Source organism: Seriola dumerili, unplaced genomic scaffold (genome assembly GCF_002260705.1).
Source record: "Seriola dumerili isolate Sdu_G_001 unplaced genomic scaffold, Sdu_1.0 BDQW01000242.1, whole genome shotgun sequence".
NCBI classification, from domain to species: domain Eukaryota; kingdom Metazoa; phylum Chordata; class Actinopteri; order Carangiformes; family Carangidae; genus Seriola; species Seriola dumerili.
Window position 1 is genome coordinate 1396394 of NW_019174497.1, and position 19964 is coordinate 1416357.

Here is a 19964-nt window from a genome sequence, read left to right on the forward strand (position 1 = left end):
ACACAAAACTGACTTGACTTGAAACTCTTTGCAGGCTAGTTGTCATACAAAAAAATATAGTAGCAAGAAACCTGACTACTCTTCCATGGTGCTGGACTAGGAATCACTGGCTTGTTGAGAGCCCTGGTATAAAGTCTGACAAATTATATTGGTACCACTCCATTTTGGGATGGAAAGTTCTGATTGATTGTACCAGACATACAAAACTCAGACGAAAACTATTTTGGAACTACGTCACAGGAATGAGATTCCCGTCATTATCTAAACCATCACAACAGCAAAAGTCTTAAAAGGCACATTGTTGACATAAGGTCGGCCAAGTTGTACCAGAGACATACATCTATGCTGCTGAAAACACAGATACTGCTGAACGTGTTGACCTTTATTCAACCATATACATGCAAACTTGTTTTTTTTTTTATATATCCAATTCTTTCATAAGCCACATCTTTATCTAAATCAAATGTGGTGACAGGTTCATTTGTTTTAAAATCCGCAATATCATTATTAAGTTTTAGCTCAGACAATTAGTCGATTAATTGACAACCGAAAATGAACTGAAAACAGTTCTGATAATAGCTATTTTTTTTAGCAATAATGACAAAATCTGATAGTAGGGTTTTGGACTGTTGGTCGGTAAACTTGCAAGGCAGCTACCAGGCTCCAAGCTATTGGCTGAAGCACAGTGGTTCGGACCAATGAGCATCCTATGAAGGAAGAACTACTGACAGCTACGGGCGTGTCTTAGATAGAACGAGAGCAACAAGCCATTGTTTGTTAACAACAACGGCGGGTTCTTAACAAGTTAGTGCAGATGCTGCTGATTGCATCAGTTATACCAGATCTGGAGTATTTCTTAATTAAAAGAAGAGTAGAGAACGGCAGTGAAGGCTTTTCTCGATGGATGGTTACCAACTGGCTCCACTGGTGAGAAGAATGAGAAAAATGCAAAATCTGATTGGTTGTTACCCCGTGACAGACAGATGGTTCACCCTATCACCTGCCAAGTATTTTTTGAAAGCGCCTGCCATTTTCCAAACATTTTTCGACGAAGCCTTCCCAGATGGTTCTGTATAACAAACCATCTGGAGCGTCAGGTTAGTTGGTTGGCCAAAAGAAGCAATTGGAATAAATCAACATGGGCTATGGAAAAATGGTTTAAGACTTTTTCAGTATTTTCTGACATTTACAACAACAAAAAAAAAAAAATCAACAAATAATCAAAAAATGAAAATGACAATGATGATAGTAATGACTTTACACTGCTTCAAGAATCAAATTTCCATCAAAATGTGACATAACACAACCCAAACACATCGGCGAATATATTTCAATAAAATGCGAAGCTCTAAAAGGTACCGGTCGCTTTGATGGTTGGCCTCGTTTTTCTACTTTTTTAACCAAAACAGTGGTTTTCTATTCCAATCATAGAGAAACTACTTTAGTGAAGGAACCTCTAGATGAACCAGGATGTTAGGTGATCCATACTGCACTAAACTAGCCCCGGTTGTCAGTTCAGTGAGATCCAAATGTTCAGTGATTACATCTAAATGTAATCAGTGAGTAAATGAAAAAGACTGAACCACTGTATGATGAGGGTTCAGCAACTTGCATAGGAATGTTAGGAGGTGATAGGGTGAAGCTATGGAGGGATAAAGCTCAATTTAATTTTTTTTACATTTTTAACATTTAGCAGCTAAGACATTTCCATTTCTTACATCATTTTATAAGAACCAAGTCCTCCAGTAAAGGGTCACCAAGGGGTCAGCTAACCAGATATATAATGCTCGTGTTGAAAATGTTAGATGTGATGTATGAATGTTGCTGAGGAGAAGTGAAAGGTGACTTTGTCCAAATGGCAAGGGTGAAATGTGAAACCTTTTTTTTTTTTTTAAGTTCCATGCACTCACAGAAGCAGCCAAAACAATCACAATGCTCCACTGTGAGAATGAATACATACAGATTCCAAACAACCAGTCTCCACAGCATAGCTCACTGAACAGCTGACCAGCACAGCCTGGCATATTCCTCATTTTGGGTGACTGTAGCCCGTTTACCCCAGACACAGCAATTAGAAAACAATTATACATCAGTGAAGTGAAACAAAAATGAAACTTTTACTTACTGAATTCAGGTATGTTGAGTTCACACCGGTTCCTAACCTCAAATGAAGAAGATGATGCTCCCGCTGCCACTACCCGTTTTTCCAAATTTCCTGCGGAGTCCTCTAAAGTTAACCTGTCCATAGAAAATTAGAGCACATGTTTTGAAATGAAAAACAACAGCTTATAGTCTGTAATGTGTTTTCCAAATTAAAAAGACCAGTGTAGCCCCCTAAAAGCCAAAGATTTTTTGAGGATGCAACTAAGCTAAGCTAAAGACAGTATCACATGTTGTACAACATCACAATATGAAGTAAAGGGGTTATCAAAGATAATGAATCCCAAATGAGATTTTGTCGAGTTTATGGTGACAGCTGGAATTGCCTGAGGGAAATGACTTGCCAAATATACACAGAAATTGTCCACAGTGTTTCCCCACCACTCAACAATGGAATTGCTTTTCTGTCTTCCCAGATATAATCAATGAGTTGAGCAGCCTTTTACTACCATAAAAGTGCAAAGTCTTAAAAGCAGCATATGGTCTTAGCTTCTCTAATCTTGTCCACTGGAAATAAACAGAAGCACATCTGCTGTAGGGTCATTATTAAAGCCTATGGCTAACCCACTGTCACACCAGACAGTAGGAAATTAAAAGCGAAGATGCCAGGAAGAAAGCCAACCTCAGTGGCAGAACAATATTGCTGGTTCACAGTAGTCCCTAGAGACAGACCAGAAGTCAGTACAGAAGGATGCAACTAAATATAGCTTGCCACCATTTTGCTTAGGTAAATCATTTAAAGGTAAATCTAAAGCAACAATCACCAAAACAACACAAGGAGAAGAAAACCACATCAAGTGCTACACTTGTAAAAAAAAAAAAAATGTATCCATTCACTTACTATCAAAAACATATAAATAACAAAAGAAAGTCTTGAGTCAGTGGCCACTGTTTGTGCCACCGTGTCTGATCTGTCAGGGACAAGTGCCTCAGGCACATACAATGGCCTGCAAATGTACATTTGTTCAGCTAAACTATAAATAACCATTCAAATTATAACATTTACAGTTTGTTGTGTCATTGGTGGACTGGGTTGTGAACACAAGTGTTAATTAATCACTGAGGGGTTAAAACAAAAAAAGGGGTCACCATCTGCTTAGACTTCCCAGCATGCAGCATGCCAAGAGTGTGTGAAGGACCTGTGGGACTGCCCAGGGCTGTTCTCAGTGCTACTGCCTGCCTCAGTGCCTCGTCAAAAAACTACACTGAGACACAAAACCATCTACATATGCTACTGCTTAACTCTCCATGGATCATTTCAGCCTCACAGCCCAGCTCTACTGGGACCAGCTTAACTATCTATCCAGTCTGGTGGAGTGCATGGGGCTGATTCAAAAATTGCAAAAAGAAACTATTCTTATTTTTTTACAAAGTCTCATAGAAAATTGTACCCTGCAGTGAAACTAACTGCTTTGAATAGGGAAGTCATGATATAATGTAATATTTCAATTTATCAGAGAGGTGTTAAGTACAGTTATAATATGACAATGTGTACCATTTCCATGTGACATAAAGAGCTGTGCTGTTTTTCTGCATGAGAGTCATTAGTGAGAAGAGGTTGAAACAAAAGATGACAGAATCTTTGAGGGTTGGCTGAGGTGACAATACCCTGCAGTCACAAGCGTTCCTGGAAAAAGAAAACAGTCTAAAAGGTCAACATCCAGGCCAGATCTGACCCATTTGCCAGAGCCACTTCTGTATTCAGACTGTTAAGCACTGCTATGTTAACAGTGAAAATATCTAATGCTTTTGTAATGCTTGCTTTGGATAAAAGGACAGAGATGGTGTTGAACACCTACCTCAGCCAGAAAAATTGCTGATGGCTACATCAGCCCAGCCACAGTACCTTCAACAGACATCCACTGCTGTCCACTCCACATCAATTTTATTTATTTTCCACCAAGCTGAACATTTTGTCACCATGGACACTAAGACCAGAGAAGGAAGCCCCATTCAATCTTTTTTTTTTATTTCCTGGGCCAATTAGAAACACCCGCAAAGCCTGGATGACATGTTGATTCCTGATCACAAGGTGATTATAGAACAACTGTGCTACTGCTGCCATGGAAATAAGGCTTGAGTCATGACAAAGGCAAATCAAATGAACAAGGCTTCGTGCTGAGGGGTAAAATCCCTCATTCATCTCCCCATTCGATTTTTTTTTGATGCATTTTTTGCATTGTGACTGAGATATAAGGAATGAATTAGCCACCATGTTGCTTCCCTCATGTTATTGCCTCCCCTTTGACTTAAGCCAGCAACCTTGGGTTAGGTTTTGTTGTGTGTTGAAAGGCTTGTGCCATTACAAACTTTGGCATGTTCATGCACATTAAGCAAGAGTAATTTTGAAAAACATAGATAAAAAACATAACTGTTCATTGTAAGTAAGTTAAGCTTACATTTAAGTCATCTAATGAACAAGCCTCATGAGAAACAGGAATGAGACTTTCCCCACAGACTGCTAAACAGTAAGCTATAGCTCTGTACACAACACTGACAACATGATTGTTCATTCCGACAGTGCTGCAGCATTGCTGAACTGCACTTGGGACAAGTCTCGACACACCAAACACTAACCTGAACTGTAAGCAGACTCTCCCACTGAGTGATCCACATCTCTTGAGACTACAGCAATGACAACAGCAATCCTAACACACCTGCAGTCAGTCTCATTTGATTATTGCACTTAATCTTACTTAAAATTTGAAGGGAAATGAACAAAATTTAAACAAACTTTTTTAATTTTCATACAAACATTACAGTACACTTAGGTGTATGTCTCCCCTCCTCTTTCTGATAAACCCAGCTGGTATACAGTGGCATTTGTTTTATGAAATATCTTCAGATTCTGCCCTCATTGGGCATTTTCCATCACTCAAATATCCAGATTTCAGTGTGGTTTGGATCTCATTGCCCTGCCAAACCAGTTAATCCACTTTTACTTATGAATTGTGGAGTTAATTCTATTATTATATGAATTAACGATGCCATCTCCTTTCGAAAAAATAACATTTATTCAACGTTTTAACCTATTTCAAAATATAAAAAGTACAACTTTTACGTACTTTTTAAAGTATTGAATTACAAAATTTGTGTGATGTTTTTGGTTGATCAAACCCAGCAGGAACAGACCATGAAACAGCTCTTTCATGCTGAAAAATGTCAGCACAATTTTTTAGAGGGCTTTTAGCTGGGTAACCAAAATAATTAGTTACTCGCAAAAGTTAACCTTTGGCTGTTAAATAACTTCACAGCTGTGGTGACTGGGTGGGGTGTAGCAGCTCAGCCATTAATACAGTTATGGGGCTGAACGATAGAAAAAATAAGAGAATAAATGGTCCACCTCCAAATTACGCGTTTTCCTCACATACACTTGTTAAACAGGAAAATTACTTTTTTTTTCTTTAACGGTTTATTTGACGGAGCTGTCTACCACGCTCGCTCAACTTCTTGTCCAGCTTTTGAAACGTTACCCAACTAACACAAACTGCTGCAACAACAAAACAACTTGATGCAGAGACTAAATGAAATATTTTTTGCAGAAATAGCCGATACGCTTTTCCAAACAAGCAGCGCGAAATGACTTTAGCTAGCAGTTACTTACTGTTAACTCTACAAGACGTTGACAGATACACAACATAGCTTGAAGCATCTTAAAGTAAAATAATAATGTGCTGGGAAGATATAAGAAGTCTTACTTACAGTGGGAAGCGGAGTGGTGTCCAAATAGAGAGACGTTAGCCGTTACTTCGGTGAGTGAGCAGGGAGGACAGTGTGGTGGTTCATCGCAGCGCTCCGTGCTTTCACAAACCCCGGAGCAGGACACAATCCAAGGGAGCTTCCGATTACCATAATAACCTGCGCTCACACGAAAGCGCACATCTGATTTTCTCTACCGTAATATGTGGTGTAGCACTACATCCTGAACGTGGTCTTGGTTGCCACCTCTCAGACTTTTGGCTTGAAACTTTGACTTCATTAAATCGCTGTGGCCATCACACCGCAGTAGGATCGATACATGTGTATTTGTTCACCTATATATTTATTGTACCTATAAAATATATAGGTACAATAGGGAGTTATAGGGAGTTAGGGAGTTATATTATTGTCTTTTGGGATTTCACAGTGTTTCAAAGAGGTGAACCCCTTTTCCCCTGTACTTTTTCCTCAAGCAAAGGAGGAATAATACTTCTTCCAACACTGTTGTACAATGAAGACTTTCTAATTCCTTTACTCTGTTGTAATGTCTTTATAGGCAAAATGTTGTTCCTGTCCTCTCTTTGTCTCTATTTGTGTGACTATTTCTTCCTCTGACCAAAACATCACATACTGTTTAGTGACACATCGTCTTTTCTGTATCATTTCTGTACTGTAAAGCAGCAACACCTCCTTGATGACAGTTAACAGCAAAGAATGTTGTGAAGACTTACACAATGAAGATAATGAGCATTTTTTATTCAACAACGGTGTCAAAGCAGCGGAGAAAAACTGGAAGATTCACTTCAGACATCAATAACTCAATCACTGAGTAATTTGATTCTCATTTAACTCTTGGTAATGCCTTGAATATGTAACTCCCTGCCAAATATATGGTGGCCCTGAGGTGCAAAACATTATATACATACCTGTGTCTAGACTTTTGTATACTCATCAATGCAATTCCAATGAAGACCCTTCCATGCCAACAGAGTATCCACTATACTAAACTATAATAATATCTTTTCAGAAAAAAAATGAACCATTTGTGGTATAAGCTACTCCTGCTGCCTCAGTATCTGTCTGGTATTTCAACATGAAAGTCTTTTGTGATATTGCAGAACAATTATAGTTTAACAGCCCTCTATTTCCTCATTTTGTCTTCGGCGTGTATAAAGGCAGGGTTATGCATCTTTAATTGCCTTTGTAACAGCATCAAGGATATTCATGCAGGTGCTAATAAAACAAGCTCTTCAACTTTGAACAGAGGTGCTGAATTAGTGTTGGAGGAAGAATCTCTGAGGATTTGCTGGCAGAAGCAAAATGAAAGGTGTGAGAGGGGAACGGTACACAGATGTTGGCAGCAGGGTTGAGTAGCACACATTTTTATAGAATATCCTTATGACAACATACATACACATTTCTCTAAAAGAAACAGCGCACAGGTTTCATTCAATATAGGGGTAGAAGTGGACCAAATATATATACACTGTTGCTCATAAATTTGGAATAAAATATTTTTTACCTCTTTCCATGAAATGATTATGACAATGTGATTTATTTCATTTCACCTGGGTAATTGGGACACATAATGTAATCATTGAACCTGGTCAAAAGTACTGATGCATTTAAAATAGGAATAAACAGAGGATTGTGTCTGAAAACAAAATTATTCCAACTTTATGGGCAACAGTAAAAAAGCAAGACTTGTTCAGTCTGTAACTTTTTAGATGTTGGCCACTCTGATGTGATCAGTAAAACACACCAATGTAAATCAAATATAAAAATCAAAATTCCCCAGGAAAGGAACTCTGGAGGGAAACACACAAAACAGTCTCAACTGGGTAACCAATGAATAGGTGTGATGTAGATGTAATAATTATATATTCATAGGGTTAGTACAGCCAAATTCAAGCATTACCCAGCGGTCCACTTCCAGTTATAGTTAAAATATTTTTACACAGCAGATAGATCTTGTTATTAATTAAGGATTTCAGTAGTGGAAATAACCTATCAAAGGATATTGGAGAAGAGTCTGTAATCATCGTTTCAGTGGCATTTTCAACCCACCTGCATGACAGCCATCCTTCGGTAGTTTATCAGGATATTGGACATTCAAGGGAAAGTTTGACATTTAAGAGGGACAGATGATGGCAGTAGGTGGAAGTTACAGGTGAATGGCAGCCAGAGGTATTTTGTAAGAGATAGGAAGGGCATGAGGTTGGGTACGCTGCTGTGAAGATGTAAGAGCACATGAGGAGGGAGAAGACATGGTTTGTGTGGAGAGATATGAGGGGTTGAAACATGAAGCTTCTGCCTTTATTCTATTTATTTTTCAATACATACCATTTTTAGCCTGAAGACAGAGGAATTTGCACATGTGCTGCATGTGATTTGAGCAATGAATGAGAAAATATGGGCTCTAAGAAAGGGGCTGTTTTGTGGGAGGCATGTGTGCTTTGTCTTCACCCACACTGGAACCTGTCAAACAAACAACACTCTTCTTCCGCCCCCAACCTGCAGTGACCAATCAGGTTTTAGTTTCATAAAACTCAATATCTTGCCTCTTGTCCAGTCTTTCTCAAATGAGCTTGTCTGGAACAAGGTGTTTGATAATTGTGGACGAGGGGAAGGAAATATAACAGTAAAACCCATCATACTCGTCACGGTTAAAGAGGCAACAGGGACGTGCAATAATATTTAATTATTCTACAAGTCTCTGCTATGATTTATAATCTAAATATCATCTAAGATAGTTCCAGTCACATCTTGTTCTTGTTGACAGATGAAACTCTGAAAAAAAAAACCCTTTCCTGTAAGAAAATTGTGGCTTTTGGTCAAGGTCTCTTGATTTTATAACCAGCCACGAAGGCTGACCATGGGATCCAAATGGTTTTCGTCTCGTTACACTTAAGAATAAATATCCTTGACCATAAGGAAAAACACAGAATACAGCATGGATTAAGAGTGGTCAGATCATCAGCTCAAAACTAAATACCTCAGTGGACCTTGGTGACACCAGGGTTATGTTATCAGCTCACTTACAGACATCCTACCTCTTCAGCTAATCATGTTAGACAGCCTTCCAGGAATTAGTATTAAATTCCCCCGCTGTGCCTCATCTCACTTCACGTCCCAGGATTCCAGGGTGTTTTTAAAGCATGAGATATCTCTCGCACATGGAAATCATGCATTAAGAGTCCAAAAATCTTATCCTCTTAATCCTCCCTTGCTCCAGGACAGCAGGATATGCTGTTTAAGAGCAAGATTGTGATATTTGATTCATTTACAGGAATGGATTATTCCGGCTTGTTGCCAGTGAGCTGAGAAAACTGATACCAGTCATCACAACAGGAAGACTGTGGGAAATTGATGAGGATGATGACTTCCTGGAAAAGAACAAGAATCAGCCAATACTGTCCACAGCCAGCACTGCCAGGTGAACGGATATGATGAAGCAGGCGCTGTAAAACAGGAGGATGAGAGGTGTTTTCTGGACTTTTGAATAAATGGAGAGGAGGATATTGACCCATGTGGATAAACATTGTCCAATATAGCTGTCATCCAGTTTACTGTATCAAGAGTACAACTGGCCTTGGAGGCCATCCCTTCTGTCACATATAAACACAAAGAGTTGGAGTGAGGTGGGGTGGTGGGTCCATGACGAGCAGCAGTCAGCTGCGCCTCAGCTTCAGCCCAACAGTTGCTCAAAAGGAAGGATGCAAAGGTCAAGTATTATTGCAATCCCCCTCTCCCCTCCACTCTGTCTGCATGCAGGTTTGTTGATCTGGCCTCTACCAGACTATACAAACGCACAGCCAGTTAATCATTTCCCTGGCTCATCCTTTACTTTGAGATTAATCATTATTTTCTCTATCCGATCCTGGAGAGAATTAGAAAACCCACTAATCCAATAATAATCAGGACATAGACTGAATTACCTTTCCGCTGAATAACTTCCACAAAAAGGGAATGAAGCAAAACGAGAAAACAGGAGAGGAGCAACACTTGTGTGGTACACAGTCAAGACATTGTCTGTTAGAAATGCACTTGAAATGGAAATCTGCATCCTACAACACTGCATACAGATTGCATAATTGGGTATATTCAAAAAGATTAAGCAAATGGAAATAGTCTTTTGATATGAAGGAGCTCTCTTAGGTTTTGGCATATTGTGCTGCTACGTGGGATCCAGCTAAATATTTAGCACCTAAGCTGCTCTTCTTATGGAAACAATGGTGTTCCTTCTTTCAAATATAATTAAATTTCCTCTTTGCCTCAGCCAAAAGCTATTTTGAGAACCTGGCTCTTATTTGTTCCAAGCAGGAGAAAATTATTAACCCAAACACAGGCTTAATTCAGATTTGAGGGCATTTTACCTCCCAGCTTTGACAACAGAGCCTGAGTAGTTGACTCAAAAGGAGCCAAATCAGATTTTATATGATATATGAAACATAAATGTTTCACAAGCTGAATGATGCCCCAGGGCTGTTGTAGAGGAAGTAAAAAAAAAAACATACAGAAATGGAATCTTTAATATAACAATCCAACAGGTCTCAGTTAGAAAAAATGCTAATAACTTCATTAAAAACAGATTATTTCTAATTAATTCTGGTTTGAAATGAAAAGAGGTGTTGACTGTGCCATCAGCTGACTGGATGCACAAACAAGACTGTACACTTAGAAAACACCAACAGTGTTTGAACCAATAAATACAAGTGTAATGGATGAAAACCACTCCCATAACACCCATATCTGCCTGGGGTATGCCGCAGATGGTATAAATCCAGGCCTACAGCATTTCCCTCAGGATCGACACACTTCAGCCTCTAGAATGAACATATGACTTCCTGCACACGCTGCACACGCTATTTACATATTTCATCATTAAGGAAGAAAACTGATTAGAGGAAGAGATTAATCATTTCATAGCAAACATGGGCTAGCCTCTCTCCTCCATTGCACTGATCGCACTGAGGCTACACAAAGGCACACACTGCAACATTCACAGAAACTGAACTGTTTTAATATTTTAGAAGGAAACTTTTGTGTTGCTCATACAAAACAGATTTGGAGTGTTTAATGAGATAATTGTCATGTATAGTAGCAGGAAATATCCTGACTTTTTACGACAACTGCACGGACTCAACGTTAAAACCTCTGACAGGTGAAGCGAATAACAGTGATTATCTTTTTACAATGGCACCTGTCCGGGGGCGAGATGTATTTGGCAGCGAGTGAACAGTCAGCGCTTGAAGATGATGTGTTGGAAGCAGGAAAAATGGGCAAACAAAAGGATCTGAGCTAGACATCACAGCAGCTGTATAAACAAACTACACCATGGTCAAATTACTTCAACATGACCACCACTAAAATTCACCCTTTTCATTTGATTTAGCGCTCACCTCTTCTACAAAATTCTTTCCTCTTACAAAGTTAGTAAGAGTTGCAAAAGTGCAAGTGTAAACACAACAAGGCTGTAAAGGCAGACTGGTGAGTAGATCTGTTTTCATGTTCGGTGTGATGACGTCCATGACAACCTTTGTGGTGTCATTTAGCCACCACCATTCAGCACCAAAAACCCATAGACTTTGGGATGGGGGAACCGGAAGTGCTAAAATGCTAACTAATTTCCTGGTTTTAGGACTCACTCATGCAGTACTCTATTAATATCACAAATACACCACATGTTTCAATATATCGTGATATTAACTATGTGTCTAGAAAATACCTTTGAGACCGGGTAAAATTATATAATATGATTCATCCGTTGAGAAACAGCTTGAACTGTTGCCCACAGGGAGATGTAATGTGTGCAGTAGAAAGTGAAAAATAGATTAGAGAAGAGTCCAGCTCACTGCTGATGATAAAGGAGGAGGATTTAAAGTTCTTGGGCTGAATCTCTAGCAAACTGAGAGATTAAAGCTGAGACTGTGAGTGGGTGAACAGGGTTGTCTCTGTCAGGGTTCACACCTCAGCAAACACCCCACAGCCCAGAGACGCAGGAAAAACAGCAGCATGAAAAATAAATGAAAGAGAGTTTTTTTAAAATCTGTTTTACAAATAAATGGACACAATTTAACTCCTCTATTGTAACACAGTGATGATGATGGATTCCGCATAGCAGACTTCTGACTCTGTCCTAGAAAAAAGTCAATAAATTACTTGAGTAAAAATTTCTACTCAACTCAAAATCTGCATTTTCCAACAGAAGTCAAAGCAAAGAACCCTTTAAGTCTGCATCAGACCCATCTAGTACCTTGATATCTAGCTGAGAGTGGTTTAGACAACCTCAGCTCATCAAAGACATTCTCATGTGAAGGCACATATTGATTTGTCCCATACCCTGCTGACACGCCGTCGTTGCATTGATGAGAAGAGAGAGAACTGAGAGTACTGTATCTTTCTTGCCTCACAAACAGGAGATGAAATGAGACCCTGGCTGACACTCTGAAGTCTCTGCTCTGCCTGGTGAAAATATGACAGCTCTCCGGGGATACAGAAGGACGGCCGACTTCTCTTACACTTCACTCTGCTCCCTCCAGTCCTTTATCCATGGATCAGGATATGTTCTCCTCTGGTGCACACTAAAAGCTGAAGGCAAAGTCAGTGTGACCAGCTCCCTCAAAACGTTATTGCAGTTATTTCCGGCGAAGGCTGTCTTGAATATCACAGGCTCAAACCGTATTTGGAAATTATTCTGAGCTGGTGTAAACCTTCATTGAGATGAATGTTTCCCAGTTTTTTCCAGTTTAGAGAAAAGAATGCTAAATTAATTCTAATGCTTTTTCTGTGACTGTCAAAACTTAAAACTACACTGAGAACTGGCAGTGAGGCTCAACTGTTGGAAATTTGACCCTCAGTTTCAAAATATCACAGAAAATGCAGTAAATATAACCCTTTTTGTGACTGAAATGTACTGAAAATACAATGTGGTGAACATAACTTCACATAAATCTATGCATGAAGCTAGGGATGACATTAAATGTCTGTCAGCCCACCACTTCACTGTCCACCAGACTGAAATGTTTAAAAATCGAATACATTCATCGTTCCCAAAGGACAACCCCGACTCATGTTTCCTGTAGCTCCGTCATCAGGTCAAAATTTCAGTTTGTCTAATATTTGGTTTATGCCTAAATACTAAAAACTAATGACATTCCCATCAGCTTCATCTGTAGGATAGGCTTCTGCGTGTTTAGTGGTCATTAGCAAATCTTAGCATTGGTAAAACACAAGTATACTGATGTTAGCATTCAGCCATTTTATCCTCACAGGGCCGCCGTCAGGGCTGTAGACTCTTATGCCGTGTTCACGTCATATCAGGGTTATTGTAATTAGGAGTTAGAATGGTGTAATTTCATCTTCAAGTCATAATAACAAACGGCAAAGCTCCTATATATCCAACTGGGCAAATAATATTAATACAGAAATGCCGGAAAACCAAATGAATATGGACGCCTCACATCAGCCAAAGACCATTGTTAAGTGCAGTTAAAGCCCAATTGAATAAAATATGGTGTTCTACTGTCACTCCACAGTATGTTTATCCTCACATGAACAGCTATGTATTAATACATCTGTCTTGATGACATGAACGCTTGCAGGTCGTTAGCATGGGAATCTTCCCCATCTCTATCATTTATCCCACATGACGTGAACACAGCATAGGTTTTGTTTTCTACCTAAATGTATCAAAAGGCCAAATGGTAGTCAACTTTCTTCTTGACAAAAAACTTGCTTACGACAGAGTGTCTGTTTTACTTTTTGGGCAGAATGTTATCCACACCTGACAAAATTGTATTTGGGTTTTATTAGGACATACATCACATTTACAGAAAGATAACACTCTTCTTTATCACACCCCCACTTTGTCATCTGGGTTGTTAATGTGAGTGGGGCTTTTTTTTTTGATAAGTGCTATGTGAAGTATATTATTTTTACATAAGATATCCCACCTAACACATTGTTAAGATACTCATGGTGTTTTGATGGACCACTGTGGCTAACACCACCTACACACTCATCTATAACAAAGTAAGCTGAAAGAAAGACTTTTTGATATGTCTGCAAAGCTAAAATGACTGAAATACAGGAACATTACTGGTGCAAAGTTTGATGTTGTTACATTTGTCAGGGTCTACTTATCCTCTGTAGAGCTTCATCAAGGTAATTCTTAGTCAAGTAAAATAAGGACATAACTGATAGGCAGGGACGGAGAGATGTGGGCTCAGTGTGTATTCAGGTGTGACCAGCCAGCTGCCCCAGGGACACAGACGTTATTCACATTTCGCCATGACACTGAATTTGAGATGTGAATAAATTGCTCAAGTCAGCAAAAGCTTGGAGGAGACAAAATGACAGTGTGAGAGGAAGATAGGGAGAGTGAACTGTAGGAATTCATAATGGGCAAAAAAAAAGATCAAGTAAAAAGGAGAGACACAGTGAGAGCAGTGAAGATGTCATTTTAATGAGCATGCTTCATTTGTGGGATTTGGGGACACATCAGAAAATAGCACAGAACATATTTCAAGGTTTTTCTCATACAATAACACAAAAATAACATAAACCACAAAGAACATTCTGCTCATTACAAAGACAATGAAAACAGCCTATTCATACAATAACAATTTATAGCTTTTGAGACGCCTGGACCGAAGATACCCTGGCTGCAATATGTGCATTGAGACACTTCATAAAAACAGCAATAACGTCAGAATTCATACCAAATATTTCCATCCATGGACTCAAAGAGCAACATACCAATTACCTTGAGAAGCGTAACGCCCCTATCTAGATCAGCGATATAAAAACATTCCAGACTGCTGAAAGCAGGCCCAGGAGGGAGGCAGGGGGAAATGAAAGCGTTGGGTGATTACATTAAGGATGCAATATTTCTGCACCGAAAAGGCCTGATTGCTCAGGGCAGAGTTGATGATCTCAGACCTGGTTGCTTCATCTCCCGGTCACAATGCTGCTGTTTGTGGAAATGCCAAAATGTTTTGTTTGCTCACAGTCATTCAGTGCCTGAGCATCTGCCCGGGGTCAGCAGCTCTCCTGGCTGACATTTCAACAGTGTAGGTGGAAGATAAATGTGATGACACATGCCCCATCATCACCATTAAAACTTCAGTTGCCACACAACAGATGAATATTAATTATTGTTTCATTTGTAGCATTTCATTTATCACCGGCAATAAAGTAATCTACACAGTGAGGCAGTTTGTCTCGCTGATCCTGCTAAATGGACCATGACTTTGTGTGTTTTTCCCCATGGCACTCTGAAACATTATTAAACCAAATGCAAAATAGCCAGTGATTGACTTCATGTAACCGGATGGACTGTGGATATTAGTGCATGAAGTGGTTGCTGTCAGATTTAGACGGCTTTACTCACATTGGCACACATTTTCATTTTTAATTTACATTTTCACCCATTATCATTATCACTTCTGCTCTTGATGATCGGCTTCCATCCTGCTGTGACACCTTTTGAAATCAGCCCACTGTGGTCCACTGTGTAGCGATATAGATGTTTTGGGAAATACACTTATTAGCTTTCTTGCTGAGAGTTTAGTGAGAAGATCAACACCACATCCACCTGCGTACTAAACATGAAGCTACAGCCAGACAGTTGGCCTATCTTAGCATAAAGACTGGAAACATCCATCAGAATGACTTGTCAGGTAGCTTTGAATGGCTGTAGCTTCATATCAGCAGAGAGTGGTGTCATTGTTCTCATCTAACTCTCAGGTAGAAAGCAAATCACTGTTTTCCAAAATGTCAAACTATTCCTTTTGAAACTGTCCTTGCATGATCTGAGCATTGTATGTGTTTGTGTTTAGGTGGGTAAAGTTATATATCGCCAGAGTTGAACTAGTCAGACAGAGAAAACCCCGCTGACCCTCACAGACATGATTGAGCTCATATGACATACACACAATCAACAACACTGTGTCCTTTGTTGACACATTAACGGTTTATCAATAGTTTCTCAGATGACACGCTTGTTTGCCCATCCACAAATATCTTAGACAGACTGTTAAACCGGGCTCTGAGCTGCATGCGAGCATGATGGGAAAAGACAAAGCAATCAAACATCACTGCAATGTAGTCAGGAGGACAAAAAACACAAGGAAGGTCTGTTTCTCTGGTGATTGTGTGTGTGATGAGAAACCTGCAACTTCAGCCAGAACAAGAGGTGAAAGCAGAAATCAAGAGCCACTGCTGTGTCTGTCTGGAAAATGAAGTTGCAGGATGATTAGAGCCTAGAACTGGTTTAGTTCATCTCTGCAATTACTGTTTCATTAAATCCTACCAAGGCCATAAGGGAGTCCCCAAAGGGCAACTAAAAGGTGCCAGAAAGTTTAGAAATAAGCACAGATGGTGTGAAAGCAAATCTGGTGTCATTAGTGACTGACAATTCAATTTATAAGATCTGAATTACCCTCGAGGAATATATTCAAGACATTTGGCAATTCTTTAGAAACAATAATCTTTGGCAAATACTAGTCTTTGTAGATCCTCCTAATAATATACATGAAGCATGAAGTCAGTGTTGAAGGAAAGAAATTAGAGATGAATGAGAAACAACATTCAGTATCACAGAAGTGATTAAAAGATAGATTGTGTTTCTATTTTGTGTTATAGATCTATGACTCCAGCAGTAGAGTGGTAGCCATCCTCCAAGGAGTATAAAGCCCTACTACCTTCACTGCTATAATAGGTTTAATAGTTTTTTTCCCAGTCTCAAAAGAAAAGTGCTCAATTTGGAAGCTGGTATTTCTCCTGAGTGCTGTTTTTATTCTGCTTTATTCAACAAACCTCTCCAGCTATTGCCTTTCTTCTTAGGTTTCTTTCCAAATCCAGTCTCTTCCCTTAGATAAATACATATGTGAACTGAGATGGTATCTTTGTCAAGAGAGGGGGAGAATTAGAGAAGTTACATTATTGATTTCTAAATTTGGCACTTAAAGAGGGTATTAAGGGTAGAGCATTGTATGTTTTTTCAAAGAACTTCAAAGAATTTTTTTTAGCACAATAGGAAAATAAAGTAGAGGATGTGTGTCTTAAGGTCAACTTAAATGAATTGGAATTTAGTTAGGGTTATCCATGAATATTAATCGATGGAAGAAATTTGAGTGTACTATTGTTTGAAAAAACATGATGAGGTTGAATGGATACAGAATTTGTTGCACTGCATTGAAAAATTGAGATTCAACCCTTTTGACATTGATGGGTGAAGATTCAAAAAGAAAAGTCGGTTGAAATCATCCAACACATTTTAATTTTGATGGACTTGAATTGAATCTCACACTAATTTCTAATTTGCACCTCACTGTGTGGACTCTCAAAGTAAAAGAAATAAGGCTGAAGGATGTAAACTAATAAAACAACTGGCCATACAGTATGTAAGGCTCAGACTCTCATGAGAGCCTGAATTCATTTTGCTAACACGTCCTTGAACGAGACACTGTATCCTAGTCGCCATCGACCCTGCACTCTGACCTTCCTGAAAAGAAGCCAATAGAAAAGAGCAATAGTTCAGACAAATAAATAAATAATGCTAAAGACACTGCAGCTATTCTGAGAGATGACAGATAGAGGGATGGGGAGGAGGTACAGTATGTGGGCTGGAGGAGGAGGAGGAGGAGGAAGAGGAAGAGGTGGAGGCAGATAGGCACTATAGCTGACAATAGAAGATGTTTGAAATAGATGCTGCTGCTATTTCCACCTAACCTTAATATGCTGACACATAAATAACACTAAATAACAGCTAGAGATAGAAAGATTAAAAACCCAAAGGGATACAACTGTCTTCCAATCAGATGTTTAAATGACACTGTGCATAATATGCGGGGTGGGGTGGGGGGTTGGGGTGGGGCATTTATTCAACAGAATAAATGCAGAATGTAAAAAAAAAAAATACAATAAATCACCTGTAATCACCTGAGAGCAGCACAGACATATGTGAGATTTGGTTTTCGTCAAATTGGATTTTATCAATTCAGCTGTGGCAGACGGACAGATACAGAGATAGATTTGCTCATGAAAGTCATGAGGCATTTTCTGTGGCACAGTCGAGAGTGGATTGATTAGCCTGGGGAAAGGTGAAGGAAAGAATAGGCATGTCACTCAACAATAGGCCCATCACTTCTTCTGTCTCAGATTTCCCAGGACCTTGCCAAGCCTGGCAGGTGAATGGGTGAGACACGTGAGACTCCCCGCTCACCTGAGCTCACCAACTGTTGCCATGCCAACAAAAGATATGGCTCCAAGGCTTGACGGGTTTGTGTAGAGACCGAGCCAACACCTGGTCATACTTGCACATAGGCAGTGTGCTTGTGTCAATCTTACAGTGTTTCATAGAACGTATGGTGCTGTGTCATTGAAAAGAGTAATAACACTGTGACTGGCTCTGCAATGAGTTTAAAGGAATATTGCACCAAAAATCGATCTTTTTATCTACCACTGACCCCTTCTCTGCAGGCTTAACAAGTAAAATTCACTATTTAAAGCACACTTGCTGTCTTTATTAAAGGAAAATAGATTACAACTAGATTACTAGACAACTAGATTCAAAACTATGACTCTTTTAGTTGTTTTTATTCATTTTTTGGACATAAATTAAGTTGGCATGAGCTAATTAAGCTTTGACATAACTTGGTAGAGAGACAAAATCATTGCTTGCTTTGTTGCTAGCTAGGATTTGCTGATAATAGTGAAGGATACATAACAACAGGCCCATTCTTTGACAGTATTACGTCATCGTGAACAAAGCAAAGGCGGAACACACAGAGGACCTCCTGTGCTCTCCTCCGAGATACTGATCCAGTTCTCATTTGAAAGGGGTCTGTGAAAAAACTCCTAATGTTTGCAAGAGGAATCAATGAATAGTTTTAAAAACAGCTGAAACTACTGTGAATCTTAAAGAAGGTGATGGTGGCAGCTCACATGTTTGTCATGTGTGAGCAGTCACATCTCTGCTCCCTGTTCACAAGCAACACACTTCACAGCTCCTGTTCCAGATGATATTGACCGGCTAGGATGTTGTGGGAGCAACATGGAAGTAAATGCTTGAATTCAACAGTGTTTGATATATGCTCCCCTTGTGTTGCTTGAGAAATTGTGTTTAATCTTTAAAAAACTCAGAGGGTCATTTAACAAGAATCCTCAAAGACTCTTTTTACCACCTGGATGAAAAATATAAGTGATAAATGATTTTTAAAGCATTTCTTTAAAACTTTTTCCAAACATAATGGAGATTGTTACAAATTACAAATTATATTATCAGTTATTGATATATATTTGTTGTTTCTTTGCAATATTTTATATTTTCATGCAAAATAATGGGTTCATATTTTGCTTGCGTTTTATAAAAAGAGCAAGAACATGTCATTTACGGCAGCCAAGATTAGGAAAGACAGTTGATCAGACAGAATGGATGTTTTCATCCAGTGAGATCCTCTCAAGCTGTGTCAGGTCTGACGCTGACCGCTGGTGGACAGCCGTTTTCAGATCTCTCCACAGATGTTTGATACTTTCTGAATTGTAAATGTAAGATTTTACATGCTAAATTGACTTATCATGACTCCAATCAGTGAGTTTGACTGATCTCGACCCAGGAGTTAACGGCTGACTCGGGGCACATTTTCCCTTGGAATGCAAATTGAATTGGCTACTATTCCCAGCCCAGGAGAAAAAAGCAATCTGTGCTGTGCACTTACTATCACTCCCACAAAAGACAGAAAGAGCCTTTTAATTTGAAGCCCACATCAAATGGCTCTATACATCAACCTCTGATAATGAACTAGAAATGTTTAACCTCTGAGCAATCTAACTAACAGGTCAAAATAAAAAAAGCTGGGACAGAGGAGGAGTGACATTTAGTGGCATTAAGAAGACGGTTTAAGTGAAAGCATTGCTGCCCACCATCCGTCTGAAAACCTCTGACCTCTGTAATTTCATGCCATTCCACTTTCCTTTCTGACAATGAGTGGTAAAAGCATGACATCTAAAGGAGAGCATTGACTGGGAAAGCTTTGCAAATGAGATCCACTTACTGTACTGCGTCATTACGAATCTGCTGGAGAAGAAAGGCATTTCCT

The 19964-nt window shown here is 39.3% G+C and overlaps 1 protein-coding gene across 1 annotated transcript in view; it reads right to left on the reverse strand.

Moving 5' to 3' along the window:
- The window catches only part of tp53i11 (tumor protein p53 inducible protein 11), a 33157-nt gene extending 27187 nt beyond the window's left edge, over positions 1 to 5970 (reverse strand). The window contains exons 1-2 of the mRNA XM_022756396.1: positions 5863 to 5970; positions 2126 to 2238 (exon numbers count right to left, since the gene is read on the reverse strand). The gene's annotated coding sequence lies outside the window, so the exon portion shown is untranslated. The remainder of the gene's footprint in view (positions 1 to 2125; positions 2239 to 5862) is intronic.
- Positions 5971 to 19964: the final 13994 nt, after the last annotated feature.